Source organism: Gadus chalcogrammus, unplaced genomic scaffold (genome assembly GCF_026213295.1).
Source record: "Gadus chalcogrammus isolate NIFS_2021 unplaced genomic scaffold, NIFS_Gcha_1.0 GACHA166, whole genome shotgun sequence".
Taxonomy (NCBI): Eukaryota; Metazoa; Chordata; class Actinopteri; order Gadiformes; family Gadidae; genus Gadus; species Gadus chalcogrammus.
In genome coordinates, this window is record NW_026613601.1 from 45,373 (window position 1) to 62,754 (window position 17,382).

General features: G+C 42.2%; 1 long non-coding RNA gene across 1 annotated transcript; it reads right to left on the bottom strand.

The window, feature by feature from the left end:
• Positions 1-1,003: 1,003 nt before the first annotated feature.
• LOC130379032 (uncharacterized) lies at positions 1,004-17,083 on the bottom strand. The gene is made up of 3 exons (XR_008895076.1): positions 16,964-17,083; positions 16,792-16,850; positions 1,004-1,595 (listed from the first exon to the last, which is right to left on the bottom strand). It is a non-coding gene; the product is annotated as an uncharacterized LOC130379032 (long non-coding RNA).
• Between the last annotated feature and the right edge of the window lie 299 nt (positions 17,084-17,382).

Genomic DNA, 17,382 nt, shown 5'->3' on the forward strand with positions numbered 1-17,382 from the left:
AATACGTTCCTGCGGCTATGATTATAAATATAAACAAGCCAGCGATTTCCACTTCCACCGATTCGTTCGTTGCTCCCCCTACTGTTCTGGCGGAGAATCCCCTTGCAACACGCGCAATCCTTAAGGAACCTTAAAGGAACCGTAAATCAAAACTTGTCTAAAACAAGTCCCTTGTGTAAATTACGTGCTTACGTCTCTGCGTCTAAAACGACCCTAAATCGGCCTTGAGCCTACTGATGACCGATGTCAACGTTAACGTAACGTAAAACTCCTGAAAATGCCGTAATTAAAAGACGCACTAGGTGATTTGTTGTGCGCGACAATTTCCCCTAGTCTTAAAAAACCCTCTGCAAAATGTAATACCTAGAGCAAATTTACAGTAAATTTAAGACAATTTATGGCCTTAATTTCACACAAAAAAAAATGAAGACTTTTTATGACTTTTTAAGGACCCGCGGGAACCATGCAAGTAAAACACGACAATTTACCCAGTAATTAAGCTGAAACTGTACTGTAAAAGGAAGCCTTGTTTGTTTCCATGGTATTACCTGGTTCTTACCATAATAATTTATAATACATTTCATTGTCCATGCAGTCAACACAAACTTGTACCAAGTACGTTCTGCGACGTTACCAAGTAAAACACGACAATTTACCCAGTAAGTAAGCTGAAACTGTACTGTAAAAGGAAGCCTCGTTTGTTTCCATGGTATTACCAGGTTCTTACCTTATAATTTGTAATACATTATTCCCTTTTCCATGCAGTCAACACAAACTTGTACCATGTACGTTCTGCGACGTTACCAAGTAAAACACGACAATTTACCCAGTAATTAAGCTGAAACTGTACTGTAAAAGGAAGCCTCGTTTATTTCCATGGTATTACCAGGTTCTTACCATACAATTTGTAATACATCATTCCCTTTTCCATGCAGTCAACACAAACTTGTACCATGTACGTTCTACGACGTTACCAAGTAAAACACGACAATTTACCCAGTAAGTAAGCTGAAACTGTACTGTAAAAGGAAGCCTAGTTTGTTTCCATGGTATTACCAGGCTCTTACCATATAAGTTGTAACTGGTTATTCCCTTTTCCATGCAATCAACACAAACCATATATGTTCTGCAACATCGTTCACCAGTAGTTAAGCACTTTAATTGTTGTTATAAAACCCCAAACAACTGTTGATGAAAGGCATATTAAAATTAAACAAAATCAAAGGCTTATCTTTCAAACAATGCATATCTCACAAACAGGCACTGAACACTGAAGAAATCTGACACAAAAAAAAGCCACATCAACTCAATTTAAATGTTACTGATGGTGTTTTCATAAAACACATGACATTGTTATGGCAAGTGACCACAAGGAAGACTGCTTCAACCTCTTCAATTTGAATAAGCGGTGAATGCCATGCAGCAATCTGCCTATGGGAGCATCTTTGTGGTCATTCGCAAACCAATGAGTCCACTCGATGAATGAGAGATGACTCTTTAGTGTCTTCTCTGTGAGGTATCCCTGCAGTCTCCACATCTGGGATTTGAAGGCTGACCAAGACCTGACCAGGTACCTCCAAATCTCCCCTTCCATACTGTAGTAAAGAATCAGAAGACAAGAAAATAAACATTAGGACTGTCAATTAATGAACATTTCTAGAACATGTAGAACTCAAAGATTATTTTGTTGATTAGTTAAAAAAGGATGCTGATCCTCTGGCCATTGTGTTTGGTCATATTGAAAAGAGAAAAAGACATAGCCATAAATACAGTTAATAGGACGGGAGGGGACAGGCTGTTAGCTCCGGTTAGCACTTTAGCATCGAGCTAGCGGAGCTTCTGTCATTCAAATAACTCGGACATGTTGTTTAAAACCTATAACACCCAATTTATTAAAATATCCGGATTTAATCGGGCTCTCTCCCATAAGTACAGTTAATAGGACGGGAAGAGACAGGCTCTGTTAGCCCCGGTTAGCGCGATGCTAAAGAGCAGCTCTACCGGAGAATGCCACCTCAACAGGTGCAAGTTAGCCTCCGGTTTGATATTCGCCGGATATTCGGTTTACCACCCAATCGGATTCATCAACATAAGTGCAATACATTACGGGCTTAGTATGTTGAGGACGGTTTAGGACACCGTATCGCGAAAAATCACAAACACATGTTGGCGCCATCGATGTCTGTGCAACAACGTCATTTACGTTCTGGCTGCTACCTGTTTTAGGGACCGTCAGCAAATTACACTCACCGACTGGTGGCAGAGACGTTACCATGGAATTGTTTGAGGAAATGAATCACACAAATATATTGCAATATAGTTCATCATAATGCAGTTAATAGTTTAATATTCGATAAAAATCGACTAAACTATATTTTAAATAATTAATTGTATCCCGTTTAACAATAATGCAATATGTTAGCAAAGTTACCTGCAGTAAGTAGCAGCCCACCATTGGCAACTACTACTACAATCAGGTGACAAAATGTATTTTTTAGTGATTTTTATGTTATTTTATATGATTTATTTCCAGAAACAATTCCATGGTAACGTGGAATAACGTGATATAGATTTGAACCCTCTCTATGACACACTGGCCCTGCAGAGGAGCACCTTCAGCAGGAGATTCCTCTCACCCAGATGCACCACAGAGCGCCACAGGAAATCTTTCCTGCCTGTGGCCATTAAACTTTACAACGCCTCCCTTAGAATGTCAGACACCGTCCCTCTCTGTAATCTCTGACCTCAAACAAGGACTATAATTCTTGCACCTTTTGCACAATACTGTACAATTCTTTTTCTACAGTGCTGTCTTTTGTGCATGTATGTATGTGTATGTATATATATATATATATATATATATATATATATGTGTGTATGTATATATGTATGTATGTGTGTATATGTATGTATATATGGTGTTGTATATATATTTATATTGTCCTTAAATTTGTTATTTGTATATTTTGTTTTTCTTAGGTTGTATCTTTTATCTTTTGTGTATGTATGTGTATTTATGTTGTATGTATGTGTATGTATATATATATATATATGTATATGTATATGTGTGTGTGTGTATGTATATGTATATATATGGATATATATGTTATATTTAATATTATATTGTATTCTTAATATTTATTTATTTATTTGTGTATGTATGTCTGGAGTTTGTGACAAAAATAATTTCCCTCTGGGATTATTAAAGTATTTATCTATCTATCTATCTATCTATCTATCTATCTATCTATCTATCTATCTATCTATCTATCTATCTATCTATCTATCTATCTATCTATCTATCTATCTATCTATAGTTGTAGTAGTATGGAGGATTTGGCACAGGGTGGAGGGGATTGGGAGTTAAGAAGGAAACATAAAGCAAAGCGGGTTAAGGCAGTGAAAGAAAGTGAGGAGAAATTGAAGGTCAATGTGAGGTTTGAAGAGCCAGGAGTAAAGAATTTATAACCATTAAACCCGTAAAACTATACAATTTTTTTTTTCCCAACGGAACCGGTATATTTAAATGCTATAATGTGTGTTTACGTTTGCTGTACAGCGCCACGCCAATCAGCTGTGACTGGCTTGCTGCAGAGAGCGAGCGTCTTGCGAATACCCAGTCAATATAATGGATATAATATGGACACATAAGACAATCAATATTCGGTATTTGTTATGGATTTATTCAGGGTATCTGCAGGTTTCAGCAAGTCAAATTTAAGACTTTTTAAGACCTTTTTAATACCACCTCGAATGAAATTTAAGACCTTAAACCCGCGATGGTGGGGGGGATCCCGCTGTATTACAACCCAAGCATAGCATGTGTGTCACTCAATGAGACTCATTCAAGTTTACTATCTGTCTGTTTATTGAACATAAAGTGATACTCCAGGGCTCCAGACTAACTTTTTCCTTGGGTGCACTGGTGCGCCAACATTTTTAATTTGGGTGCACCAGCACGTATTTATGGTGCACCCAAGTTGTAAGTTGTTGAGAGGGGGGTGACAGTGTCTGGGCCCCCGGGCAGCTGCACCGGTTGCACCGTCGATATTTACGCCACTGATTAATAATATTTTCACCATTAAATAAATGCCTTCAGTAAGACCTGGGGGGTATTCCACGAACCTCGTTGAACATACCCAGGCTTTCTTGGGAAAACCTGGCTCGACAGGGCCGCAACTCGCAATCACAGTTAAATGGTACCACGACGCTCACTTTAGATTCAATTAGTTGAACCAGGTTTTCCGCTTTAGGTTCAATGCGCGTTCACATAAAAGGGGCATTACTCGCGTCATTTGACTCACCCTTATGCAAAATAAATCGCGCAAGAGCGGTGTATTTCATCCAAGGCGAGCAATGTATTATTATGAACTCCTACGAGGAATTCAAAGTTCAAATCACAGCCAAGGGGAACATGGTTGCCCATAATATGGCTAGGGTGGCGTGCTGGCAAAAATAGCAGACCGTGTTAATTCGTAAGTGAAAAGATTCTGCATATTGTCTAAAAAATATTATGTATCATCATCCCTTTTACCCCCATATATGCGGGGCCCCATGAATTGCGAGCCCAAGTACCGGGAATGCACTCGATCTCCGACCCAATATCGGACGTGCACGTCAAGTTGCTTGCTTTTAGTGGCGTGGTTCAACGTCTCAAATATCAAAATAAAATCAGCCTTGTTGACGCTGCAGATTCACTCGTTTCGGATGAAAGGCGCTGGTCCGAAGCGAGTTATATACGCCGTTTTGTCCCTTCCAGCAGTAAAGGTGCTCGCGATTTGAGAGTCAGGGAACATCAAACCGAAGAGATCTCCTATCCCCTCATTCGAGTTGTAGGACTGGTGCTTGACCACTGTGTTTAGAATCCACAACACCTCGCTTTCAGTGTTGGTGTCACACCAAATGCTACCCTCAGGTCAGTGCTAGCAGCGCGGACCGTCTGCGGCGGTGGCGCCGGGGCAGAGATGCAAAACGTAGAAATGGCTGGGGTCTGTGTTTGGCTCCTGGCAGAGGTTTTATGTTTTTGGCTCTGCATATGGCTGACGACAGCCTTAATCCCCATGGTGCCGAGCTTGAATGTAGGCTACTTTTCCACGGAATGCATCTGGCCTGTTCTGGGTTGGCAACGGACGCTAGCCAACCTCGGAAACGGACGTCTTCCAGCCAACTGACGTTGAACTTGCATTTACCCATTGTTGCAGACTAGCTAGCAAGCGCGCAGACATCCGTTTATATGCAGCTAGCAAGAAAGTAGCCCCTCGTACATCTCCTTCCCGAAAAGTCCCGCGAGAAAAATAAAAAATTAAATAACCGTGCCCCGACAAATTTAAGACCTCCGAGTTATACATTTAAGACCAGCATATGACATTTTTGACGAATTTAAGACTTTTTAAGGCCTTAAATTTAGAAAAATGAATTTAAGACTTTTTAAGACTTTTAAGACCTCCGCGGACACCCTGTTATTGTACAAATTCCCTGAAAGATGCACGTTCCAGAATGAATTGAGAAGTGCCCGCAAGGGCTGAGATGGCAGAGGACAGCTGATTTGGTACGGAACAACAGCTGTTCGCTTCCACAGGGAAAAAACTAGGTAACTCCAACGTACTTAGGCCTACTAATTAACGTTCAAAAGCTATTAAATCTTCAACAAAATATGCAGATACTGTCAAAATCGGTTCCAGGGAGTATAAAGGGAATATTAATGTCGTTTTTGATGGTGTGTTTTTTCTGGAACGAGTAGCCTATTCGAATATTCGCTCGGACAAACCAACGAGTATTCGAAGCCTGAAAAATGGCATTCGGGCCAGCCCTAATTGTTATTGACAGTCAGACTCGATTTTTGAAATGCGTGTTTTATAATCTGGCATTTATCAAATAGCTGTGTGTAGACAGCAGTGAGGGTTGTCATCAAGGAGCGGGCGGGCTGTTTTATCATGTCAAAGAAACTTGGACGTGGACGCAGGTTAAGGGCACGCCTACCAACAAGAAGCAATGCGAAGGCGATATAATGGACTCGGTTAATTTAGCTCACGTTACCTTTGTCGAAGATAGAGCTCAGTGCAACTGTTGCTTCCAAATCGCCTCTCGCCAGGGTGGTGGTGGGAATTTGTGACAACTGAGCTTAGCGGGCGGCGAAGTGAACGCGGCAACCGGAAATATATATATTTTTTTTTTTCATGAAATAGGCTATGCTTTTGTGAAATTTTATAGGCTATATAGAGAATGAAGAAAAACGTTATTAACCGGTTTTGGGGATTTCAGAATAACGTTTCTGTTCCGGAACAGTTGAAGACCATTTGGTTTTTATTTCCGTTTCCGTTCCTCGTAAAATTCTGTTCGTTTTCGGTTTTCGTTTTCGTTCCTTGAACCGGTTCGGAGCCCTGGCCAGAAATGTGGTCGTATAGCTAAGCTATGTAAAGGAACTAAAAGGTGTGCTAAATGTGGTGGGGAGCATGACTACGGGGAGTGTGATGAGGTAAGACCTAAATGTTGTAATTGTGGACCTAAATGTTGTAATTGTGGACCTAAATGTTGTAACCCCCAGCCTACTGGGGGTGTGAAGTAATGAGAAGGGAGACAGAAATTCAAAGTGTGAAAAGGAAGGATAAAGTTCCTTATACAGAAGCAGTTAAAAGAGTTGAGGAAGTAAATAGGACTAATGAAGGAAAGTTTAGAAGGGAGTTAGCAACAGGGAATGTGTGGGTACAGAGAAAAGAACCGTTCAGAGAGCGGGAGGAAAGGGAGTTGGAAGAAAAAAGAATATGGTTATTTTCATTGCAGGGGTAATTAATGCTACAGCAGAGGTTAAATCTAAAACGGAAAGGATTAAAATTATTACAAAGGCCGCAGTTCAACACTTGGGCATGGTGGACTTAAAATGGGAAGAAAAAGGGATTGTCTTGCTATTCATGCAAGCCAGGAAGTAGGTAAATGATGATCTTAATAATCATGATCATTTTGCAATGGAATGCAAGGAGTCTGTTGGCAAATGGTCAATATTTTAAACAGTTTGTAGATAGCAGGAGGGTGAAACCAGATATAATGTGTATACAAGAAACATGGTTAAGGCCTAGATTTGATTTTGTTTTATCTGACTATATTGTTGTCAGACGAGACCGAGAGCAAGGAAGTGGTGGGGGTTGTGCTAATTTTGTAAAGAAGGGTGTACCTTATAGGCTGTTTGGTATAGGGAAAGAACAAGAATATGTAGTGGTGGAAATATGGGCGGGTAATAAGAAAATAGCAGTGATCAATTATTATAACCCTTGTAAACAGATAGATTTAAATAAATTAGAGGAAATAGAAGGACTGGATAGTGATAATGTTGTATGGTGTGGGGATTTTAATGCTCATAATACTTTGTGGGGTGGAGAAAAGACAGACAATAATGGTCAGATAATAGAGGAGGTGTTGAATGATGAGAATTTAGTATGTGTGAATGATGGTAGAAGGACAGAGACATCAGAACTGGTAAAGAGTCAGTTTTAGATCTAACATTTATGTCAAGTAGATTAGCCCCAAAGTGTGAGTGGGAAGTGTATGGAGGTAGCACTATTGGAAGTGATCATTATCCAATAATGAGTAGTCTAGATATTGAAATGACACTGCAATCAGAGAATAGCAATTAAAGATGGATCTTTAGAAAAGCAAATTGGGAAAGGTTTGTGGAAACAAGTGATGCCTATCTAAGATTGTTGAGAGATATGAATCAGATGTGCGACATAGTCAACCCAGTCGCCAAGAAAAAACGTCAGTGGTGTACGTTTCCATGAACACTGGATACGTAGCATTTCAACGTAAAAAATAGCGTGTTATACCTACGGTATCCACGTGTGCCGCTGTGGAGGCGGGTTTCGGGGTTTGGGTTTCACGGCTTTCGCGGCAAATTGTGGACACGATTGTTTAGGGGGGGGGGGGGGGAGACTGTTGTTGACCGGGGAGGGGGGGGGGGGGGAGACACGTTTGTTGAGGGGGGACGACGACACACGATTGTAGGGGGGGGGGGGGGGGGGGACACGTTAGTTGAAGGGGGGGGGGGGGGGGGACACGTTTGTTGAGGGGGGGGAGACACGTTTGTAGGGGGGGGGCACGCTCGACAACGAGAGTTGGTTTTTATTGAACGCTCGACAACGAGAGTTGTTTTTTTAGACTTCAACACGGAACAGCTGCGCGAAACGATGGTCAAGTCACTCTCGGTGACGGTGTCGACAATAATGAACACACGAACAATGTTAATAGAACAACACACAACCACATAACATCCCGAACCCATTAACCCCACTTAATCCTAACAACAAAACAAGTTAACAAAAGCCCCATTTGTCAACTGAGAACCCCAATTCCCAGAATCCCCCGCGGCTCCGGAACACTGAGTAGCTTATATTAATCTTTATTATCTGAATGGGAAATGCAATATTTTAGGACAGATACACCATTAAACGCGTTTCTAATGACATTTCTAGCGAGAAATGTACATTTTCCTTACATAATCTTCAGTCAGTGAATGTGTATGATCTTTATTAATCTTTATTATCTGAATGGGAAATGCAATATTTTAGGACCGATTCACCGTTAAACGTGTTTCTAATAACATTTCTAGCGAGAAATATACTTTTTAATTGCATAATCTTCAGTCAGTGATTGTGTTTGATCTTTAGTTTTATAGTTATTAGGAGTTGATCGGCTTGCTCGCAATGTTCAACGACGTCAGGTTGCTTTCGCTAAACTAGCAGCTCACGTGCTTCCTGCGTTTGTGTTATTAAACTGTTACTTTATGTAACTTTTAATGATATCATCTTGTTAGAAACACGTATATCTGAGAGCCAACCCAGTCGCCAAAATCATACCTACGTTGACAGTGTACGTTTCGTGAACGCTGGATTACGTTGCATTTCAACATAAAATAGCGTGTTATACACACACACACACGCACGCACATGCACAGACACACAAGCACACACAAGCACACACACGCACAGACACAGACACAGACACAGACACAGACACAGACACAGACAGACACACACACACACACACACACACACACACGCACACGGTGCATTTCGCTGCTAAAACAACAACAAAAAAATATTCCCTCAAATATTATTACTTTCAAAACGTTGGCCAAAATGGCCAATAATATCATTTTTTTTTGGGATGCTTCTAGGACATTTTGGGTGGATTTTGAACGGTATGTGGGGGGCACGTTTTTTGCAGGACCTGGCAACCCTGCGCTGTTGCCCGAGATCTGGATCCACCCCGGCGTGGTGCCGTCTCCTTTTGACCTTTTGACCCCAGACTTCTGGGGGAATAGCTGAATCAATTCATTAGTCAATCAGAAGCATGTAAATATCTTTCCGGTGGCGTTAGAGGACGAACAAGGTGTCCTTCAACATCTACGCTTCCAGGCGATTGCAACGGTGCCACACATGAGCATATTCGAACATGTTTAATGGTAGTAATTAGCTGTTGAAATTGGAGGCCTTAATCAATACTGAGCAGCTATTGATTTGCTTCCCGATAAAGATTTGTCACAAATGACATGTTATTTAGCATCTACACGTTGAGCTGAGTCCAATGACACCAAGAACGACACTCTAGCTAATGGTAACATGTATTTTACATGGTACACCTAGTTCTAGGACATGATCTCGGTGTAGCAAGAGGCCGAGCTTGATCTCATTGGACTCAGCTTAACGTGTAGATGCTAATTAACATGTAATTTGTCAAAAATCTCCATCGGGAAGCAAATCTATAGCTGGTCATTATTGATAAAGGCCTCCAAAATCGACAGCTAATTACTACTAATTAATTATGTGTGGCGCTGTTGCAATCGTCTCGAAACGTAGATGTCAAAGGACACCTTGTTTGCTCTGTTGCACCACCGGGAAGATATTTTCTTACTTCTAATGGATTGATTCATATTTTAAGGTTCTCGGAGTGAGACTTTAAGTGGCTGCAGCAGAAGTGTTGAGACGAAAGATGATATCAAGAGATTTATAGAATATTCCCATTCACATTATGATTCTTCGTCGTAACATCCGACCAAACATCCTCTACATTCACAGAGCGAAGATTATGAAAGTCCAGGCTCAGCAAGTGCTCCATCTCGTTGCACCTGCACCCAGCGGCTCGCTTGCAAGATTTTGGCCTGAAGTTCTTCCCAGACCAACACCCTAGCCATCCAACATGCATATCTGAGAATCAGGCCTCTCTTTAATAATAACAAAAAGTTATGAGAGAAACACACATTAACTTTTTGTTATCTCATAAGCGGCGTGGTGCCGGCTCCTTTGGACCTTTTGACCCCCGACTTCAAAAACGTGGCCACAGGCCAGCTGTGTCTACACACCTTTAGCCACAAATGTACACCTCCATCCCACAAAAAATGGGGACTAGAAACTAACCTCTGTCTTATGGACATTTACTGTACTGTTGGAGGTCACGCCCCTTTGCCGACCTTTTCGAGATAGCTAGGGATGCTAAAATGTTTACACACATTTCCCGGGGCCCCGTGTACGACATATCCGAGATTTGGAGTTCTAGCCCTTAGAGAAAAAAAGTTTTCCCAAATGGAGTGTCATTTGGACAAAGCCCCTCAGAAGTGTAGCCTGCAAGACCTAATGGTTCAGAATGTGGTGGAAAAACAGTTTTTGAGATAGGAAGGTCCTACCGCCCTGAAATTTTAATACCTTATTCTAGGGCCTAACTGGGACCTCCGCACCGAAACTTGGCCCTGTCGGACCCCGAGGGCAGGAAGGGGGGGCCCTTCCTGCCCGAGACTTGGCCCGGTCAGACCCCGAGGGCAGGCCCCCCCTTCCTGCCCTCGGGGTCCGACCGGGCCAAGTTTCGGTGCGGGGGTCCCAGTTAGGCCCTAGAATATGGTATTCAAATTTCAGGGCGGTAGGACCTTCCTATCTCAAAAACTTTTTTTCCACCACATTCTGAACCATTAGGTCTCGCAGGCAACACTTCTGAAGGGGCTTTGTCCAAATGACAGTCCATTTGGGAAAACTTTTTTTCTCTATGGGCTAGTACTACAAATCTTGCATATGTCGTTCTCGGGGCCCCGGGAAATGTGTGTCAACATTTTAGCATCCCTAGCTATCTCGAAAAGGCTGGAAAAGGGGCGTGACCTCCAACAGTACAGTCATTGTACATAAGTCAGAGGATAGTTTCTAGGCCCCATTTTTTGCAGGATGGAGGTGTACATTTGTGGCTTAATGTGTGTAGACACCGCTGGCCTGTGGCCACGTCTTTGAAGTCTGGGGTCAAAAGGTCAAAAGGAGCCGGCACCACGCCGCTTATGAGATAACAAAAAGTGAATCTGTATTTCTCTCATTACATTTTGTCATTATTGAAGAGAGGCCTGATTCTCAGATATGCATATTGGACTGTTAGGGTATAGGTCTGGGAAGAACTTCAGGCCAAAATCTTGCAAGCGAGCCGCTGGGTGCAGGTGCAACGAGATGGAGCATTTGCTGAGCCTGGACTTTCATAATCTTCGCTCTGTGAATGTAAAGGATGTTTGGTCGGATGTTACGACGAAGAATCATAATGTGAATGGGAATATTCTATAAATCTCTTGATATCATCTTTCGTCTCAACACTTCTGCTGCAGCCACTTAAAGTCTCACTCCGAGACCCTTAAAATATGAATCAATCCATTAGAAGTATGAAAATATCTTCCCGGTGGTGCAACAGAGCAAACAAGGTGTCCTTTGACATCTATGTTTTGAGACGATTGCAACAGTGCCAGACATGATCATATTTGAATATGTTTCAGGGTAGTAATTAGCTGTCGATTTTGGAGGCCTTTATCAATAATGACCAGCTATAGATTTGCTTCCCGATGGAGATTTTTGACAAATTACATGTTAATTAGCATCTACACGTTAAGCTGAGTCCAATGAGATCAAGCTCGGCCTCTTACTACACCGAGATCATGTCCTAGACCTAGGTGTACCATGTAAAATACATGTTACCATTAGCTAGAGTGTCGTTCTTGGTGTCATTGGCTCAACGTGTAGATGCTAAATAACATCTTTATCGGGAAGCAAATCAATAGCTGCTCAGTATTGATTAAGGCCTCCAATTTCAACAGCTAATTACTACCATTAAACATGTTCGAATATGCTCATGTGTGGCACCGTTGCAATCGGAAGTGTAGATGTTGAAGGACACCTTGTTCGTCCTCTAACGCCACCGGAAAGATATTTACATGCTTCTGATTGACTAATGAATTGATTCAGCTATTCCCCCAGAAGTCTGGGGTCAAAAGGTCAAAAGGAGACGGCACCACGCCGGGGTGGATCCAGATCTCGGGCAACAGAGCAGGGTTGCCAGGTCCTGCAAAAAACGTGCCCCCCACATACCGTTCAAAATCCACCCAAAATGTCCTAGAAGCATCCCAAAAAAAAATGATATTATTGGCCATTTTGGCCAACGTTTTGAAAGTAATAATATTTGAGGGAATATTTTTTTGTTGTTGTTTTAGCAGCGAAATGCACCGTGTGCGTGTGCGTGTGTGTGTGTGTGTGTGTGTGTGTGTGTGTGTCTGTGTGTCTGTGCGTGCGTGTGTGTGCTTGTGTGTGTGTGTCTGTGCATGTGCGTGCGTGTGTGTGTGTGTATAACACGCTATTTTATGTTGAAATGCGACGTAATCCAGTGTTCACGAAACGTACACTGTCAACGTAGGCATGATTTTGGCGACTGGGTTGGCTCTCAGACATACGTGTTTCTAACAAGATGATATCATTAAAAGTTACATAAAGTAACAGTTTAATAACACAAACGCAGGAAGCACGTGAGCTGCTAGTTTAGCGAAAGCAACCTGACGTCGTTGAAACATGCGGGCGAGCCGATCAACTCCTAATAACTATAAAACTAAAGATCAGACACAATCACTGACTGAAGATTATGCAATTAAAAAGTATATTTCTTGCTAGAAATGTTATTAGAAACACGTTTAACGGTGAATCGGTCCTAAAATATTGCATTTCCCATTCAGATAATAAAGATTAATAAAGATCATACACATTCACTGACTGAAGATTATGTAAGGAAAATGTACATTTCTCGCTAGAAATGTCATTAGAAACGCGTTTAATGGTGTATCTGTCCTAAAATATTGCATTTCCCATTCAGATAATAAAGATTAATATAAGCTACGCAGTGTTCCGGAGCCGCGGGGGATTCTGGGAATTGGGGTTCTCAGTTGACAAATGGGGCTTTTGTTAACTTGTTTTGTTGTTAGGATTAAGTGGGGTTAATGGGTTCAGGATGTTATGTGGTTGTGTGTTGTTCTATTAACATTGTTCGTGTGTTCATTATTGTCGACACCGTCACCGAGAGTGACGTGACCATCGTTTCGCGCAGCTGTTCCGTGTTGAAGTCTCGTTCAATAAAAACCAACTCTCGTTGTCGAGCGTTCAATAAAAAACAACTCTCGTTGTCGAGCGTGCCCCCCCCCTACAAACGTGTCTCCCCCCCCCTCAACAAACGTGTCCCCCCCCCCCCCCCCCCCTTCAACTAACGTGTCCCCCCCCCCCCCCCCCCCTGCAATCGTGTGTCGTCGTCCCCCCTCAACAAACGTGTCTCCCCCCCCCCCCCCCCCCTCCCTGGTCAACAACAGTCTCCCCCCCCCCCCCCCTAAACAATCGTGTCCACAATTTGCCGCGAAAGCCGTGAAACCCAAACCCCGAAACCCGCCTCCACAGCGGCACACGTGGATACCGTAGGTATAACACGCTATTTTTTACGTTGAAATGCTACGTATCCAGTGTTCATGGAAACGTACACCACTGACGTTTTTTCTTGGCGACTGGGTTGACATAGTATATACATAGCTGCAATAAACTCCATTCCAATAAGCGCAGGAAAACTGGCAAGGAATAAACTCCCTGTGAAAAGGGAGTAAAAAAACCGAAATAGAGCGTTCAGAATGCTTAAAAATACTCATAATTTTTAACACTTGATTGAATATAAACAATCACAGGCAGTAGTGAGAAAAACTATAAGACAAACTAAAAGGGAATCCTGGAGGGAGTATTGTAGCTCAATTGGAAGTACAACCACTATAGATCAGGTGTGGAGAATGATCAAGAAAATGGAGGGAAAAAGAAGAGAATGGAATCATCCAATTTTGTCTGATGGGGATCAGGTGGCTATAACCAACAGAAAAGGCAGAAATGATGGTGAATACACTGAGTAGGGTACATAGTTCTGATAATTTATCAGAGGAAGAGAAAATGGGGAGAGCTGAAACGAAAAGGTTATTTGGAGATATTCAAAGGGAAAATAAGATCAGAGAGTAAGTATGATGTCCCATTTAGGATAGGGGAATTAAAAAATGCACTGGTTAATTGTAAAAAGTCAGCTCCTGGAAAGGATGGCATTTGCTATAATATGTTAAATCATTTAAGTGATGAGGGATTACAGAGGGTGTTGGGGCTCTATAATAAAGTTTGGGAAGAGGGTAAGATTCAATCAGGGTGGAAGGAGGCAATGATAGTTCCTATCAGAAAACCAGGGAAAGATACAAGCAAGCCAACAAGTTATAGACCAATAGCGTTAACATCCAATGTAGGTAAGCTAATGGAAAGGTTGGTCAATGGGAGGATAATGCACTTTATGGAAGAAAAGGGACTGATGACCAGTTATCAGAGTGGTTTTAGGAAAGGGAGAAGCACTACAGATTCAATAATATGTTTAGAGGATGAGATAAGGACGGCTCAGGTTAACAAAGAGACTGTGGCGGCAAATATTTTTGGATGTTGAGAAAGCTTATGATATGTTATGGGTTTAGGGTCTTTTAATCAAGATGCACACATTAGGGATTGAAGGAAATATGTTTAACTGGGTTCTGGATTTTTTAAACAATAGGAGTATTCAGGTTAAAATGGCCCCAGAAATTTCTAAGAGGGTTGTGGTAGAAAATGGTACCCCTCAAGGCAGTGTGGTAAGCCCATTGTTGTTTAATATCATGATCAACGATATTTTTTCAAATGTACAGCCTGGAATTGGTAGATTATTTGCAGATGATAGCAGTTTATGGAAAAGAGGGAAGAATGTTAAGCATATTGTGAAGAAACTGCAGGAATCAATAACACAAGTGGAGGAGTGGGGGGGGGGGGGGGGAGTGAGGACTTGGGTTTCTATGGAGTAGACCAAAACTATGTTCTTTACAATAAAGAAAATTCATGAAGAGATAAAGGTGAGGCTCTATGATAAGAATGTGCAGAGTGTTAAGAGTTTTACATTTCTGGGGTTGTTTTTTGACGAAAGAATTACCTGGAGGGTCCATATCACAAGAGTGCTAAAAAGTACTGAATATTATGAGATGCCTATCTGGAATGGATTGGGGGGCAAATGCTGCTTCATAAGATCTGGGATGGAGTATGGAAGTATAGTATTTGGTCTGCGTCTAAGTCAGTTTTGTCTGAGTTGGATATAATTCAAGCTAAAGCACTTAGGATATGCTTAGGAGCTGTGAGAACATCCCCAGTATGTGCATTGCAAGTTGAAGCAGGAGAGATGCCACTTTGGTTAAGGAGAAAACAGTTACTGGCTAATTACTGGGTTAATTTGATGGGACAGAGGGAAGATCATCCAGTTAGAGTGGCGACTCAAGCAAGCTGGGAGAGGGGGGTAGCAAAGTTGTCAAGCTTTGGATGGACAGGGGAGGTATTGGCACAGGAGCTGTTAGTAACAGATCTAATGAAGCGGATATGGTATTTGAGTTTCAGTGTTATGTGAGAGAACATTATGGGGATCATCTACTAATTTTACTGATGGGTCAAAAGATCAAGAAACTGAAGCAACAGGAGCGGCTTCAGAGGTTAAAGGTAGAGTCATCTAAGAGGACATCCGATTTTTTGCATGTTTTTACTATTGAGCTATATGCTATTTTAATGGCAATAAAGTGGACCGAGCAACTTGTAAATCCAAGGTATTGATTTGTAGAGATTCTGTTTCAGCCATCACTAGTATTGGGGTAGGGACAGCGAAGAGCCATCAGGATCTTATATATGAGATCCTGATGGCAATTAGAAGTGTGTCTGTGAGAGGAGTGGTGATCTCTCTGATGTGGGTCCCAGCCCATACAGGAATCTCAGGAAATGAGAAAGCTGATAAATTAGCTAAAGCAGCTGTAAAGACGGAACCTGTGTAAGTAACATTACAGCTATCTAAGGCTGAGGGGAAATGTCTTGTTTGGAGGGGGATCATGCCCCAGTGGCAACAATTATGGGAGTGAGAGACTAAAGGGAGACATTTATTCTCATTAAATGGAAGAGTGACTGAGTCAACTAAACCTTGTGGGATGAGAAGGAAAGAACAGGTTACTATTGCTAAATGAGAATTGGTCACACATTATTGAATAGTACTCTTTTTATCATAGGGAAACATCAAGATGGAATGTGTGATGAACGTCAACAACCCGAGACAGTGCCTCATGTTCTTATACATTGTAGGAGATACAGCAGGGAAAGGAAGGAGTTACTAGAGACATTGAGAGAGTAGGGTCTAGAAGAGATTTCAGTTAAAGGTATTTTAAATTTGGGGTCAAGTGGGAGGGGAAGGTGTTGTTTTTTAAAGTATTTATCAGACACTGGTCTGATTAAAAGAATATGAAGATATGACTTAATTAACCTGAAGGTGGCAGCAATGCAACAATTTGGATGCCAGTTGCCATAAAAACCCACTGAAGAAGAAGAAGAAGATCCTGCAGGGGGCGCTGCTACGTCGAAGTTCAAGAAAAGTATGGCCGTCCATGACCCACCTTCAACTCACCCCAAATCTCCCCCAATGTTGGCAGGGTGTTTTCTGGTGCTTTGGTGTGTCGCCTGTGCCTGACAATAACAATAACATTTTCAATTCATACCCTTGATTTCATTGCTCATATTTTTCATGAATTTTCCGTCATTGTCGGTGTGTATTGGATATTAGAAAGTCCTGCTCTTACATTCCGTCCTTCACCATACCCTGGTAAGGCTTGCCGGTGAACGTGACGTCTCAGACGGGGCGGTGCTGTACAACACTCGGCTTCCCTTCATGCGCCGCTTACAGCAGCAGTCTCCGCCAAACGTCCCTCAACCACATATCATCATCCACACATCTCCAGACACCATAAGGTCCGCGTTAACAGGCCATCTCTGCAGCTCCGGTGGAGGCTCGGTGAGTAGGCTGTTCCCTGTTTGAACCGACGGTCCTTCATGGAGTCGATGAGTCCCCGCAGGTCTCCGAGTTCGGAACGTAAACATGGCCGGCTCCTGGTGGGAGCACACCGCCCAACTTAACGTCCGTAAATGCGCAGACAATGCGGTTCACAGTTCACCCGATGCATGTCCCCCTGTGATGTGTCATTACCTGAGGTCAGTAGGA